At 54.4% G+C, this 16,615-nt stretch overlaps 1 long non-coding RNA gene across 2 annotated transcripts in view; it reads right to left on the bottom strand.

The window, feature by feature from the left end:
* The window catches only part of LOC137755342 (uncharacterized), a 33,854-nt gene that overhangs the window by 13,619 nt on the left and 3,620 nt on the right, over positions 1 to 16,615 (bottom strand). The gene's annotated exons all lie outside the window — the stretch shown is intronic.

Here is a 16,615-nt window from a genome sequence, read left to right on the forward strand (position 1 = left end):
ACTACTAAATAGTATGGCATCTCTTTCAAAGATTGGGGTTCAGCAATGGGAGAGAAGGGAGGTACAGCACTTTGGAGAGCTTCCCGGCAGCACTCATGGTGGACAGGAACGTCTGGACCATAGCGGGAAGAAAAGGACACACAGGACCGGGAACGCGCCCGCACACGGCTCTCGGCAGGCCCTGGGCTCCTCGCTGGTGGCAGGTATTTGGGAGGGTGAGGGGGACTCATTTGGAAAAGCAGCTTGGGCAGGTGACCACAAGGCTTGGAGAGCCAGGCGGGGGGGACCAGGCAGGAGGTGGGGGGGGTCTGAGCCATCGTCGGGGAGCCTGCTTGGGATCTACTTCCTGCCGGCAGCGGGCCTTCCTCGAGTCCCAGCTCGCTTGCTAGGAGTGGCGATGCTTCAGCCGGAAGGGCCGCTGGGAGGACTCGGTGGCGTTCAGGATCTGCTGGTCCCCAGCAGATTTCACAACCGTTCTGCGGTCGCCACGGTTGCCAAACTTGCCCTTGATAACACGAAGGCATCCTTTCTGTCCAAACCTCGCCTCCTTCCCCATCTTGCTCAGGAGGCAAAGCCAACAGTGAACACGGTTTTTGGGTTTTTTTGGCTGCGTTGGGTCTTCGTTGTTGCTGCGCGTGGGCTTTCTCTAGTTGCGGCGAGTGGGGGCTACTCTGCGGTGTGCGGGCTTCTTGTTGCGGTGGCTTCTCTTGTTGCGGAGCACGGGCTCTAGGCACGCGGGCTTCAGTAGTTGTGGCACGCGGGCTCAGTAGGTGTGGCTCACGGGCTTAGCGGCTCCGCGGCATGTGGGATCTTCCCGGACCAGGGCTTGAACCTGTGTCCCCTGCACTGGCAGGTGGATTCCCAACCACTGCGCCACCAGGGAAGTCCCTGAACATGGTTTTTAAATCAGCAAACTCAGTGTGGAGACAGTAGGAGCACCCTGTGTTCTCAGCGTGATTCCACTTGTGAATGTTCAGTTTTGTAACAATCACTAAGAGAGTCACTGAGAAGTACTTTGAAAATGATCCGAGGAAACTTTCCAAGTCACTCTGTCCCTGGAAGTCGGAGGCCATGCCTGCCTGCATCAGTTACCTACAGCTGTGTAACAAACACCCCCAGACTTCGTGCCTTGAAAGAACAATGGACCTTTATCATCTCCCACAGTGTCTGTGAGTCAGCAAGTCAGGAGGCTTAGTTGGTGGTTCTGCTTGGTCTCGTGAGGTTGCCACCAGGGTGTCGGCCAGGGCTGCCTCCTCTGGGGCTCGGCTGGCGGTGGGGTGGGGGGGGGGGCCTCCACGGTGCTCCTCATGTGGCTGTGGGCAGGGCCTGCGTGTCCCACCACCCAGCTGCCTCCCCAGAGAACGATCCAAGGAGAGCAAGGCAGAAGCCATGACGTCTTTGGGGTCCGGCCTTGGGGTCGTTTCTACCATGTCTTATTGGTTCCAACGGGCAGGCTGGAGGGTTCCGTGTGCTGTCTCGGGGGCACTTAGTCCTCACTCACGTGGTTTGATTCAAGAACAGTGAGGAACTTTTCCACCTTGGATTGCCAGGAAGCAGGCGGACCCTTCGGAGAGCGCCTGAGCAGCCCTGCTGAGCACAGTGGGGGAAGGGCGGGACAAAGGCTGCTGACCCGCGTGCCTGCAGTGCACACACACTCTCCCCTGCCAAGTCTCGAGGGTGCAGACTGTGTGCCTGCTGCAATCGCATCTGTCCCACGTGGGGCCTGTGGGCTTGCCGGCCACGCCATCCTCTGGCTGCTGGGGTGAGCGTGGGACCCAGGTATGGCCAGCTGTGGAGCCCATTTCCCTGCCCAGAGTTATTGGTCCAAGGAGAGGGCAGGTGACCGAGCAAGGCCGTGGGAATCCCTCCGTGAAGTCCGGTACGTGGAATCCGCGATCATGAGCGAGGCTTACAGTGTAGCTCGAAGCTACCAGAGAATGAAGAGGAAAAGGAGAGGAGACTCGAGCACCTGGATCCAGCTGTGACTGAAGCTGGTGAGACGCATCTCTGTTCCTTCCGTCGGGCTTGCTTGTTCACTTTTGCGTATGTTCACGTGAGGTGGCATTCCATCATCACAACTAGAAGATGGTGGGTTTTGCAGCAAAAACAAGCAAATGCAGCAGATTTCACATCTTTATTACAGCCTCTCAGGGACCAAGGATCCCCACCGTACCCTCTGCAGCCCCCAAAGAACCCCTCCTCCGCCACCCAAGGAAAGAAGCCGACAAAAATGAGAAGGAGCGAACAGACCACAGTTTGCCCCCTGGTTTGCAACCCAACGCTTCACATCAAGCTGGTCCCACCCGGGACGGATCTCAAGTCCCAGCTGCCCTCAGAGGCTGTGTTTCCTGTTTTCACGGCCAGCTTCTGCATGGGCATTACAAGTCAACATCTAAAAATGGCTTCTTAAATGAACCAAAACGCGTGAAGCTTGTTCCTTTAATAACAGCCAGTGCTGAGTGAGTCCTAACTACACCCCGGGCGCCGGGCCAAATGCTTTACCGGCAGTATCTCATTCCGTCGCCAGGCCGGGAGAGGCGGTTTCTATCATCCTCCTCGTGTTCCAAGTGACAAGACCGAGGCCCCAGAGTGGGTCACTTTCCCCAAGTGGCCCCTGGGTCCCACCACCATCACGTTTCACCCGGTTCTTTGGCCCTGAAGCATCCACGCACACCCTGTTTTCTCTCTATCTGCCCTGGTGGTCTGGCCCTGGCCCCGGGCTCGAAACCCAAACATGATGTTCTCTCCCTGCTATCAGCTTCCACCACCCGCACGGGCCCAGGCGCCCGGGCTTTTTCCTGAGAAAGCCCAGGATGGAGTCCTCAGGGAGCCGAGTGCCTGCCACCTAGCCGGGCATTTCACGGGCACCTGTGCGCGTCTAATTGTGTTTTCTGTGTCAGAAGCATGGGCTGTGCTCATCAGAAGCTCGTTAGAACCCCGGCCAAAGGGTTGTTTGTGATTTCAGGGCCAGGGAGGAAAGTGCAGGACAAGGGTTTTGGCTCCAAACAGCCTCCTGCCAAGTGACCGGGTCAGCACTTGCCCCGCCCTGTTTTTGTGTTTGTTTTCTCCAAGTTTCTGTTTATTTTGCTCCTCTAGGCAGAAGCCAAAGAGAATCTACAGCTACCAAAAATCTGTGGGGAGTAGATTCTCCTGGTCCTTCCAGAAGCAGAGCAAGCCGGGCTAGTCCCTTTTCGCGGGGGATTGCGCTGAAAGCAAAGAATCCCTCACCTCTCAGACCCAGTCGGCGATGCCAGCCAACAAGCCAGCAGCCCTGCGTCAGACACGTGCCGTGAGATACTTGTCCATTCCCACCAAATTCCCATCAGGGCTGCCTGGGCATTAGAAGGAATCCTAGTGCCTTGCTTGCAGTTAGGGCATCATGCCAGCAGGAGGACCAAGGCACTTTGGACAAGACTGAAAGACCCAGGCTTCTGCCTTGAGCCCAATTAAGCGTCAGCAAGATTAATCTTCTTTTCCAATTGTGTTTTTGTGTCGTATCAAACACTCCACATAAAGCAGCACCAAAACAATGTGGCATTTAGAAATACCTGGCTAATTTCAAAAACTTGATTTAATTTTTAATTGTGGTAAAACTTACATAACATAAAACTTACCATCTGAACCATTTTTGAGTGAACAGTTCAGTGGAATTAAATGCATTCACGTTGCAATGCAACAATCACTACCATCATCGGCAGAACACTTTCATCTTGCCAAACTGAAACTGTCCCCATTAAACACTAACACCCCACCCCCTCCCCTGCCCACCCCCCACACCCTTCTACTTTCTGTTTCTATGAATCTGACGACTCCAGGGACCTCACTTAAGTGGAATCAGACAGTATTTGTCCTTCTGCATTTCACTGAGCATAATGTCCTTAAGGTTCATCCATGTTGTAGCCTGTGTGAGAATATCCTTCCCTTAAACATACACTTATGATAAAAACTTTCAACAAAGCGGATACAGAGGGAATGTACCTCAACATAATACAGGCCGTATATGACAAGCCCACAGCTAACATCATATTCAATGGTGAAAAGCTGAAAGCTTTTCCTCTAAGATCAGGAACAAGACAAGGATGTCCACTCTCTCCACTTTTATTCAACATAGTGTTGGAAGTTCTACCTAGAGCAATTAGGCAAGAAAATGAAATAAAAATCATCCAAATCAGAAAGGAAGACGTCAAACTGTCACTCTTTGCAGATGACAAGATATAATATATAGATAATACTAAAGATGCCACCAGAAAGCTAGTAGAACTCATCAATGAATTCGGTAAAGTTGCAGGATTCAAAATCAATATACAAAAATCTGCTACATTTCTGTACACCAATAACGAACGAAGAGAAAGAGAAATGAAGAAAACAATCTCGTCAGCAATTGCATCAAAAGAATAAAATATCTAGGAATAAATTTAACCAAGGAGGTGAGAGACCTGTACACTGAAACTATAAGACCACCCCTTCTCCGGATGCGTTCTCTTCTCCCCTAAAAGACCAAGAGGCAGTCCTGTGGGGCTCAGAGGAAAGCAGGTACAGATCCACGTTCATAAAGGAACTCCTTTTGGAATCACTTTGGTGGTCGACTGTTCATCTTTATGTGAAGCTCTCAGCTAAGCCCAGCCCTTTTAAGCAGTTAAGAGTAGAGAAGGTGGCTAGTTTTCACATGCCTTTATTTTCCTACATATATACAGTTTTCTCTGTCTAAACTGTGAGCTCCCTGGAGGCCCCTTTTCTTACATAGCAGGCACGGGGGAGGGGACTTATGCCCGCCTTCCGTTACTGCGTGAGAGTCCACAGGGCCAGGAGACAGGCTGAGGACGGACGTGCTCCCCGCAGACAGCACCCCGAGTTCCCGGGCGCTGGGCCTCCCGGGAGCTGTGTCCATCACCCCGCCTTGCTTTGCCGGTTCACGGGGAACGTGAAAGTCTCAGTGCGGCGCGCTCCCTCTGAACCTGTGGCCCACGCGCCCGCACGCACGGCCGGAACAGCTGTGTCCGGTGGTAGAACCAGCTTAAGTGTCTGAGGCACAGCCCTCGCCGCCTCCTCATAATTCCCGGCTTTTCACAGGCAGATAAATGCCAGCTGAGTCAGAGCCGGTGCTCGGAGGTGACGAGCGGGGCTTGGAGAGGAAGTGAGATAGTCCTCCCATGGGGATGCTCCTGGGACAGACCCCTGGGTGTGCTTGTCCATCCGTCCTTACGGCAAGCCTGGGAAATGTAGACAGTCGGCTGCTCTGTCCTTTTGGAGGCCTCGGAAGCTCTGGGCCGCACTTAGGCAGCTGATTCCTCCTGATCGCCTAACCCAGGTGTTGCCCCTTGTTGTCACGGGCAGGGCCGCATAAACCCAAAGTGGGAGAGAGGAAAACAACCCATTTTGGGCCTGTTCTGTGAGAAGCCACCTGGTCAGCAAGGCGGGGTGGGAAGGAGAGAAAAGACGGCTTGGGCCTGGTCCCCCGGGACCTTGGAGTGCCGATGGTGGGCAACACGGCCGGGACCGCGAATGCCCTGAGCGTACTAGCGAGTGCGAAGGGTGACTGAGGAGGAGAGGTTGTCCCTCACGGGGAATGAAGGAAGGCTTCCTGGAGGAGGGGCCATTGTGGCAGGTCTGGAAGGTGGGAGGAAGGTTTCCAGGGCATTCCAGACGGAAGGAGGAGCTTAAACCAGAACCAGTGCTGGTGCCTACCTAAGAAAGGGCAGTGGAGGGACTGCCCTGGCGGTCCAGTGGTTAAGACTCCGCACTTCCACTGCAGGGGGCACAGGTTCCATCCCCGGTCGGGGAACTAAGATCCCGCATGCTGCACGTGCAGTGCGGCCAAAACCAAAATTAAATTTTAAAAAAAAGAAAGAAAGGACAGTGGGAGAGAAATCGGGGGGGAACAACTTCTTGGGAACACGAGGGGTGAAGAAACACATTCATCGGGGAGAAGCGGAGACCACAGGGAGCACCTTTTTAGACCCACCACCTTGGCCCAAGCAAGAGACCCGACGACACCGTGGTTCCTCGAAGATTCAGCGCGACAGAGCTGCTCAGCCGCCGTCGGGGGCGTGAGTCGTGGGCACAGCTCGGCGTCGTCCCGCCGGGTGGGCTGTTCACACTCCCCGGGACCCAGCAGTGCCGCCCCTCCGCCTGCAGCGTGTTCACTAGCGGAAGGAGGGGTCGCACCCAGATCCTGTTCTTCTGTCCCCAGACAGAGCCCGGGTGACTCCCACTGGCAGAAATTGTATTGTGGGCCCAACCATAAATCAGTCATTTGGGGGTGAGCGTTGGGGTAGAACATGCTAACGGCTTAAGCCCTGCAGGGCTCCCTCCTGAGGCCCCAGCGAACTGAGCTGGGCTGAAACGGGTGCGCCCCTCCCAGACCCGCCCGGGGCCGCGCACTCTGAGCCCCTTCCCAGGGCAGCCCCTGGCTGTGACCCACTGGGGAGGGAAGAGTGACGCCGGGCTCCCTGGCCTCGGGCAGGACAGACGGGGAGGCGTGATCCCCTGTTGCTGCAGGGCTCCCCCTAAAACCTCACCCTGGTCTCCCCCCTGCTTTCACTCCCCGGCAGGTTTCTCCCGAGGGCCTTGAATCTTTGACTCAGCATCTGTGTCTTTGGGAGTCTGACCTAAGACAGGTGTGATTTTATCAAAAGAGAAGCAAACAGGGCTGAGCTGCGAACACAACAGACGGCACTAAGCGTGGTGGAGAGAGATGGGTTTTATAAACGTGGACGAGTCGCCAGACTCTCTGAGCCTCAGTTTCCTCATTTAGAACAAAAGATGCAACCAGGCAGTAGAAACAGCTACAAATGGTCAGGAAACCCGGGGACACGTGCACAGCGTCACGAATAATCAAAGAAACGAATGAGCTCTATGAGCTTCTCCTGAAGCACAAGAAGCCAAAGAAATGTGCGTAAATAGGAACACTCAGCATTGTTTGTGAGCAACAACTTGCAAAGCACCTAATGTCCTTCAGCTGGGGGTCGGCTAACAATGATGCGCTTTCCCGAGGTGGGTACCTGGCAGCCACTGGGAGGGACGTGGTCCGGCTCCAGGTCCTGGCAAGGAAACTCGCCCCCGGTGGGTGACTAAGTGAAAAAAGCAAAGTGCAAGGCAGGATGTACAGTGAAATTCCATGTTGGTGCAAAGCATTTCTAAACATGACTATTATAAATTTGCAAGTGCATAGAACACAGTCTGGAAGAATGTACAGTAAGCTGTGTTAACTGTAGTTCCTCTTGGGAGTGCGGCTGGGAACTTTCTAGGTAGTTTTGGGTTCTTTTGCAGTATTCTATTTGAGTGTTTTGAAGAAGATGGGTCACTTTTGTCATTTTTTTAATTTAGAAATTTAAAACAGGTGTATGCTCTTGCCTATCACAGAATCTGCTATCTAGTCCTCACAAAAGCCCCACTACGGTGGGAATTGCAGCTGTCACCCACTTTACAGATGAGGAAACTGAGACCCAGAGGTCCCTGAAGTCACAAGTTGCAGGGCTGAAATCCACCCAAGTCTGGACTCTTAATCACGTTGCTTCCTTTCCTCACAAAGGAAGACAGGGGTGGGGGGCATCCAACTCTGGTTTTTAGCACCAGAACCTGTTCTTCCGATAAAACATTGGCTGGAAGCCCGGTTCATAAAACGGGTGAGAGGGGAGTCGCTCTGCTGAAGAAGAGAGGCTGAGAAGCCGCTGGCTCTCAGACCCCCACCCCCTGAGGTGCCCCCAGCACCCAGGGGAGCCCTGGGACCCCAGTCTGAAAGTCGCTGAGCTAGGTGACTCTGAAGGCCAGGATTCTAACAGAACTGTTTCTGTTGAAAGGGACGAAGATAGAAACGTGTTACTGGGTCATGCAAACAGGTGAAGAGTCATCTTGCTTTAAACAAACGCGGGTATCAGGCTGCCCTGATTTAGCCTGAACCACTGCCCCCCACAGAAACCTTTTGTGGGGGAGACACACTGGCCTACTTTGGTTTTGATTAAAAAAAAAATCTAGACCCTCAGCAGCTGCCTGGAATAAACAGCACCCGCCCCCCACTCCTCACGAGAACAGGAGGCAACTTCTCCCGTTTTCCTCGCTGTTCGGTCCCCAGCAGTGCCCGCACAGTGATGCTTGTCGAATGAACGAACGCATGGACGGACAGCGGCTTGATTGGTTGACCTTCATGCAAACAGACACCTACACACAGCCCTCAGCCACACTGGCTCTGAGATTTCAGCAACAAATCAAGGTAAAGAGGAGTAATGTTGTATTTTAACTCATCAAATAAAATCAACATCCATGCGTCCATACTGATATAAACTAATAATTGCACAAGTAAATGAGGAAGAAGGGACAGTTTTCCTTCCAGAGAGCTCTACTCAATAAATGTGGCAGGCATGAGGGACATGGCAGGTCACAGGAGAACGGCGGAAATCACTGCTGCAGGCAAGGTCCACCATGGACGCTAAAATTAGTGGGAGAACGTTTAAGGAGAAACAAGATTTGCACGGTAGCAAACTATTTCCCCCCCAAATATTTATTAATTACAGAGGAAAAAACAATAATTTTACAGTGGAGACCTGGCAGACAGCAGGATCACTAGTGGTCAAAGTTAGTGCCCCCAGCAATGGGACGCGGTGTCACGTCCCTCCTGATACGAGACACTGAGGACAACATGTCACCACTTCTGTGCCATTTTTCCAATAACGCACAGCCTCAATCCGATCCTGAGAAAGCAGCAGATGAACCCAAATCGAGCAACATTTTACAAAACACCTGACGAGGGACTTCCCTGGTGGTGCAGTGGTTAAGAATCTGCCTGCCAGTGCAGGGGACACGGGTTCGAGCCCTGGTCCGGGAAGATCCCACATGCCGCGGAGCAACTAAGCCTGTGTGCCACAACTACTGAGCCTGCGCTCTAAAGCCCGTGAGCCACAACTACTGAAGCCCATGAGTCACAACTACTGAAGCCCGTGTGCCTAGAGCCTGTGCTCCGCAACAAAGAGTAGCCCCCCCTCGCTACCACTAGAGAAAGTCCGAGCGCAGCAACGAAGACCCAATGCAGCCAAAAATAAATATAAATTAATTAATAAATTAAAAAAAAAACCCACCTGACGAGTGCTCTTCGAAAAGTCAAATTCACGAAACAGAAGAGGAGACTGAGGAGCTTTTCCAGGTCGGAAGAGACCAAGGAGACATGACACCAAAGGCAACTGAGACCAAGGCAGAGCAGACACACACAGGGCCCGGCCAACAGGTGGCTTAAGAGATTTAAGACAAAAATGTCTCCATTCAATTCTGAAGGCCAGAGACCAACACGAGGGCAGGTCTGTTTTCCTTCTGGAGGCCCCCAGGGAGGATCTGTTTCCTGTCTTTTCCAGCTTCTGGAGGCACAGGCATTCCTGACTCACCGCCCCTCCTCCATCCTCAGAGCCCTCTGACCTCACACCTCCTGCCACTCTGACTCTCCTGCCTCCCTCTTTTAAGGGCCTTTGTGATGACATTGGGCCCACCTGGATCATCCGGGCTACTCACCCCATCCCAAGATCCTCAGCTTGATCACACCTGCAAAGTCCCCTTTTCCAGGTACGATAACATATTCCCAGGTTCCGGGGATTAGGACACGGACGTCTTCGGGGCAGAGGGAGCGCGGTTCAGCCTCCTACGCTGATCATCCACAAAGGTCAGACTTTTTGCGTAAAAGATGCCCGCCCCTCCTCTGGCCCCACGTGCCCTTTCCAGGAAGAAAGATAAAGAAGAAGGAAGCGGCAGCACCTCTATTAGCAAAGGAAAACCTTTCCCACAGATCCTCAGCAGGTTTCCACCTGGGTCTCACTGACCATTGGAATTGAATTTTGTCAACGCTTTTCCTGCACCAGTCGAGCATGTGATTCTCCCTCCTTCATTCTATTAACGTGGTGTGTTACGTCATTGATTTTCATCTGCTGAACCGTCCTTGCATTCTAGGAATACATCCCACATGGTCATGATGTATAATCCTTTCGATATGCTGCCGAGTTCGGTTTGCGAGGATTTTTGCATCAATGTTCATAGGGGATATTGGTGTGTAGTTTTCTTCTCTTGTGTGTCTTTGCCTGGTTGTGCTATCAGGGTAATGCTGGTCTCATGGAATGAGTTAGAAAGTGTTCCCTCCTCTTTAATATTTTGGAAGAGTTTGAGAAGGACTGGTATTACTACTTTAAATGTTTGATAGAATTCACCAGTGAAGCCATCTGGTCCAGGATCCTTCTTCGTTGGGAGACTTTTGGTTTCTGATTCAGTCTCCTTACTAGTTAAAGGTTTTGTGGTGCCCGAATTTGAACCCAGGCTTATTTCCCATCACAGTCTCTGGTACCCACTATAAGAGGGTTTAGGAGTATGTTTACTCTGCAGGCGTGTGTGTGCGTGTGCGGCCACAGATAATAAGATGACGGGGAGGTGTTTTCTGCTTTGGCCCAAACTCCATTAGACTGTACATGACTTGAGGGTAGAGACTGTCTTATTCATTGTTTCACTCCCAGTAATTGACACTCAATAACTATTTGCCAGTAAAGAAAGCCAGTTTTCCCAGCACCTTAATCTAAATTATACATCCCTCTTCCTGGAGTATTTGTGGGACCTCCTTGACCATATGTCTTAGTTCAGGTTCCGCCAAAAGCAGCATCAAGGCCCTGGGGGCAAGTAGTCCATTTGAAAGAAAGAAGGGGATCCTGAGGAGGGAACAGGACGCGAGCCCGGCCAGCAACGGCTGGTGCTGATGAGTGGGGAAGAGCTGTGAGGAACCGGGGTGCAACCCTGCTGACAACTGCTTCTCTGCCCAGTGGGGGGGCTGGGACACTGACTCACCAACTCCTAATTCCTAATGGTGGGGCTGCCCCCGGGGGCATCGACTGCCCGCCCTGCACTCCCGCTAGGAGCTGCTCTCTTGCCTGGATTGTTGGGATTTTTTTTTTTTTCTCTTTATGGAACAATTTATATTCAGCAGACTCTAAATAGAGCTCATTAAGATGGGATTTGGTTTAAGCCGCCGTCCTGAGTTTAATGGGCTGGAGTGGGGGGGAGTGGCGGGGGCTCTGTGCTTATTGCCTCTCAGGCCCCTTTGAGTCCACTTTGCGCCCAGGGCCATTATCTCTGCAGCCATCCGTGGCTGGTTTCTCCTGGCCTGACCACTTGCCCCTGCCTTAATCTGGAAGATCAGCGGCTCTGAGCTCAGGGGGCCGGAGACCTTCCTGGAGATCCTGTCCCCACCTGTTCCTGCAGGCCTCTCTCAGGCCACAGCACTTCCCAGGGGAGCTGCTGGCTTCCTGGAAGGCAGAGGGGACATAATGAAAAGGGAGGTGCCCAGGGGGCTGGGAGGGAGAACACAGGTGGGAAGATGGAGTCTTCTGTGTAAATGAGTAAAAACCAGGTTTTGGGGTAAAGACCCACTCGTTCATGCAGCCCCTGTGAGCACTTTAGGAAAGACACCTCTTTCTCCCAAGTGCAGCTTGATGGAAAGAGCACAGGCTGATTTCAGCTCCCTGTGTTCCGTGGGCCAGGTGAGTTTTGCAGTGCACAACCTGAGCAACTGCACAAGGGGGGGCTTGTGGGCACCCCTGCCTCTCTTCCTGGCACCACGACAGTACGGCACACAGGCAACTGGGGATCGTAACTCATCAAGTGCTCTTGCCGACCGTGTGCTGGGGATGCAGCTGAGAAAAGCCTGTGCATTTCAGATCAGTCTGTTGCCAGAAATAGACAAGGAAATCATCACTTGAGAAACAAGAAGACAGTGTGACCTCAGAGGGAAGTAACATGAGCAGAAACAAGGCAAGCCAAGGGCATGATCACCGTTTCACCTTCAGCATCCTAGGATGTAGAAACAGAGTTTGCCGAGGGCTCCAAGGAGCCCTCCTGACAAAGCCCCTATTTACAATGTCTCTCAGAGCCCTGGGGAAACGGAGAGGCCCCCAAAGGGCAGCCACAGTGGCAGCTGCTGCCACCCCTAGGGCTGCCCTTCGGTGACACTCATGGCCCAAGGCGAGGAGGGGGCCAGGAAGGGACCCCCAGCCACCCCCTCCCTCCCCCCTCCCTCCCCCCTCCCTTGCTCTCTGACAGCACCTCCCATGGAAGACAGAGGCCCTGGAAAAGCAGCCAGGTGGGTCTGTGTCCAGGACCACAGCAGAGTGGACATGGAGGAGGCTGAATCCGGAGGGGCAAACATTGTTAACCTTATTTTGAAAATGAGAAAACAAAGACACTAAGGCCCAGAGAGATCCGGTAACCTGCCCGAGGTCACACAGCTTGCAAGTGAGGAAGACAAGAGCCCCAGAAGCACAGGAGGTTTTAAAGGCAGGGAGAGATGACCCCTGAGAGGAAAGGCCAAAGTGACTTCCCCAGAAGCCGAGAGCTGAAGGCAAAGTAGGGGTGGGAGGGGAAAGGGTGGAATCTCGCTCCAGATAGGAGAAAGCGCACCTGCACGAGGCAGGGGGAAGGAGGGGCAGGGTTGGCACTGGCTTCCCCACCAAGCCCACAAGCTGGGTGGACAGGCCCTGGGGTTTCAGCAGGGGCAGTCTGACCCCGGTCACATTTCAGGAAGTTCACTCGGGATCTGCGTGGAAAACTCGGGAAGGGTCTAGAGCTGAGGGGGCTGGTGGCCTGGCTTGAAGCCTGGCCATGGGGTGGAGAGCTGTTTAGGAAGTAGAGTGATGGGTGAGACCTGGACAGGACAAAGGGAGAGGGGAGGCCAGGACGCTGCTGGACTCGGGCTGCTGCCCTTCACTGAAATGGGGGTGGGGTTAGGGAGGTTCTCAGCTGCAAACACTGGACTCCAAGCCAGACAGTTTAGGCACAGGAGAGATTTATTGAAGGATAGAGCCGATCCTGGGCCCTTCAGGGAGGCCAGCGCTCTCTCCAATCACAGCCCAAGGGAACAGGGCCTGGGGCTGGACGTGACCGCTGGTAACTCTGGACCCTGGCGGCCACGCCCACCAGCTCCTGCAGCATCTCACGCGGGTCGTGTGTCTGCCCGAGCCAAGTCCAGGCGTGGGAGCCTGGCTGCCAGGGGCTCAGGAAGCACATTTCTGTCTCACTCGGGGGAAAGTCCCCTGACCTGGGCAGGATGCTGGGAAGTGCCAGTCAGCCAAGGAGTGACTGGCGTCAGCCCCACGGAGAGAGCTGGGGGCTGTCTGGGCCACGGTGAGGGAGCAGATGAGGAAGCTAGGCTTAGAGAGAGGAAGCCTCCTGCCCGGGATCCACGGCTGCAGGTCTGGAGCCTGCCTCCCCTCCACCACTGCAGGGGAACTTCTTGAATCACCCAAGGCGAATGAGAATCAACTCTTCCAAACTTCTCTTTTTCACAGGGTGGAAACCGAGGCACAGGAGGGGAAGGGGCTTGGCAGGGACCCACAGGGGGCGAGGGGTAAAGCGGGGCCTGAGCGGGCTCTCCTGAGCCCCTGGGCCCTCGGGCTGGGGCTGGGGGGCAGGGGATAGGATGCCGCTCAGTGAGACAGAATGCAGGTGTGATCCTGCTTTCCGAACAAAACGGCTGGTATTCGGCTTTTACATTTTTAAATTTTTGTGTCTTTTTAAATGTTTTTGTCAGCCATCCCCACGGCTGTAAAAATAGAGCTGCACAGACGCAGGCAGAGCTAAGCCGGGGGCCGGCCTGAATATTCAGCTGAAGGGTGCAGACCTTGGGTAAGCAGTGAAGCCTGATGAATTAACCAGTGTCCCTGAGCTGGGCCCGCTGCGCTTTACCACTTCCTGTGGCTCCTTCCCAGGCCTGGGGCCAGGGGAGGGGAGCCCCTGCTGGAAGGGCAATAGACTGGGTCTCTGGGTTCCAGGGGGAGTGCGCTTGCCTCTTCCAGGAAGCCCTCCAAGTTTTCAAGAAGTTGCTTCACCTCCTAGGAGAACCGTGGAGACCAATTTTCTCTTTGTCAGTGTCTGGCTCCTTAAAGTACACCCCTTGCCATCTGGAAGGCCCCCGCCCCAGGGGGGCTGCCCTACCCCTCCCAGGAGTTCAGGATTAAAGCAGGAACACAGGTCCCTTGGCCTCACCTAATCCTGGTTTTTGTCTCTCCGCGGGGTTGGTTGGTTGATCCGAACACCTATTTATTTATCCGCCCTGCAGACGCTCACCGGATGCCGACCAGGCCCTGTGCTGAGTGCACGTGAGGCCTAGCAAGGCAGCCGTTGACCTGGGAGACGTGTATGGTCACCCAGGGGAGCAGGGTGCGGGCGGGTCACTGTCACAAGAGGCTGGTGGCCCGAGGACCATAACAAGCTGAGGTTGGGGCAGGTGGAGGCTGTGTCCACCTCTGTCCCTGCCCCACCGGCTCCTAACCCTGTCTACACTTGCAGCCACCCGGGCCTTCTTTCAGCCCTCCTGCCCAGGGTCTTCACGTGTTATCTCTCCCCGCCGACCCCACCGACCTCCTCTGGTCCCAGTTTGAATGTCCACCTTCTCCCTTGCTTGTATGGCCCGTGCTTAGGAAGGCAGGGACGGGGCCTGGCCTCCCCAGCACGATCCTGCACCCAGAACGGGCCTGGGCACACTGATGACCCCTTCTGCCTTCTGCCCTCAGAGATCACCCCAACCTGAGTGAAGCCTGGGCTGTGGAGGCCCCGGAGGCTTGGCAGCCCTAACGAGACACAGCATTAGCGTCTGCGTCACGGGCTTGCTCTGAGGATTGAACAGGATGAAGCGTGTAGTTAGACCACACGGTAGTTAGACCGTAGGTGTACCGCGCTTGCCCTCATGACCTCGGCCACCCTGAGGCCAGGACTCACCCATCACCTGGGACCCAGGGGTGCTGAGCAGAGGGTGTGTCGGTGTCAGAGGGAGGTGGGGCACGGGTGGAGCCGACCTGGGAAAGAGACGATGCCCTGGGAAGCCAGGGTCATGTGGACGTGGGCAGTGGGTCTGGAACCCAGGGGAGCGCCCGGGTGGCTGCAGCCCAGGGACGCGCCGCCTGCCGAGAGGAAGGGCCAGCGAGACCTACCCTGCCGTGGAAATCGGCCTAGAGTCACCACGTTACCCGACAGTCTCACTCCTGGGTTTACACTGAAAAGAAGCAAGAGCAGGTGCTCCACCGAAAACTTGTACCCAGCGCTCAGAGCAGCTCTGCGCCCAGCAGCCTAAAGCCGGAAACAGCCCGGGTGTCTCACCAGGATGGTGGGTAAAGTGTGGCATATCCCTGGGGTGGAATGTGATTTGGTCATAAAAAGGGGTGAAGTTCTGACACCTGCTGCGGCGTGGCTGAACCCAGGTGAAACAAGACAGGCTCCGAAGGCCTGGTTCTGCTCCTGTGCCACGTCCAGAACAGGCAAATCCACGGAGACGGAAAGCAGCTGGGTGGTTTCCCACGGCTGGTGGAGGGGAGAATGGATTTGGGATGATGGACAGGTTCTGGAACTAGAGAGTGGTGCTGGTCCGATGTACCTAATGCCATGGAATTGTGCGTTTTTACTTGGTTAAAACGGTAAATGTTACATGTATTTTACCACTATTAAAAAAAAAAAAACAACCCAAGTGACACCATCTGGCCCCAGGCTGCCGTCTTGGGGTCCCTTTGTTGCCTTGAAAGCTCCTGGGTGGCACTGGGCCCCACCTTCTGCCCTGGGAGTCACGTCACGGGAGGAGAGGCCGGACCACCGAGGTCAGGGCAGCCACTCACTGGCTGAAGGACCACGGGTGACTCAGAGGCCTTATTTGTGAAACGACAGGGTTGGACTAGAGACACAATCTCTGGAGAGTCTGCCTCTTTGCCCTGAATGTCCTGTCCTGACCCGCAGGAGCGTCAGAAGGGCCAGGGCAGTCAATCCAGGACCTCTCACCCAGGCTCCAGGGCCCCAGGGGAATCTGCGCCCCTTTTCCCCCATGCCTGGCTCTCGGAGTCCCTTGTTTCCAGTTCTGGAAAGTATCCCAACACATGAGTCAGGGATTCTTCATGTTTTCTAGATCATAAACTTCTTAGAGGATCAAATAAAACCGCTAGACCCTCTTCCCAGAGGGGACCCAGAGCAGCACTGAGAGCACCGCTTACGGTGATTCATGAGCTCCGTGTGGCTGAGCGATGCATAGCTGTGTTGGCAGCGGATGGGCCCAAGTCCCAACCCCGGCCCTGCTGTGACCCACTGGACCTGTGTGCACCCAGGCTTCCCATCCTCGCAGTGGGCGTTAAGAGTGACTCGTGTAAACTGCTCGGGAGGTACACAGCGGAGGTCGGCAAGTCCAGACTCACCAGCGCTGCACCCTCCCCACACCGAGACCGCCACCCCCAGCCCTCACCTGCTCAGAGGGAAGACGCCCCCCTCTGCCATCTGGGTCCCCTCTCCCAGCCCGGCTCCCCTGCCTTCCCAATGTCACCTCTTCCCGGTCCCTCTGCCGGGAGCAGTGGCTCCCGCACCTGACACTGCAATCCAACAACCCTGCTGAGCTCAGCCACTGATTCTTTCTCCTTTTTCCAAGGAGACGGTTGTATTGTCTACAGAATAACTGGCTTTATCTCTCCTTTTTCAATATTTCAATTTTATGACCAGTCCATCTGTGTGTATTTGGAAATAATGCAATGTCTTTTTGAACTGTTTGTATATATACAGTCCTTATGTTGCCTCTCTGATCTGTCAGTTGCTAAGGAAAACGAATGAAAGCCTCCCTCTCTGTGAAATGGAC

Source organism: Eschrichtius robustus, chromosome 20 (assembly GCF_028021215.1).
Source record: "Eschrichtius robustus isolate mEscRob2 chromosome 20, mEscRob2.pri, whole genome shotgun sequence".
Lineage (NCBI taxonomy): Eukaryota > Metazoa > Chordata > Mammalia > Artiodactyla > Eschrichtiidae > Eschrichtius > Eschrichtius robustus.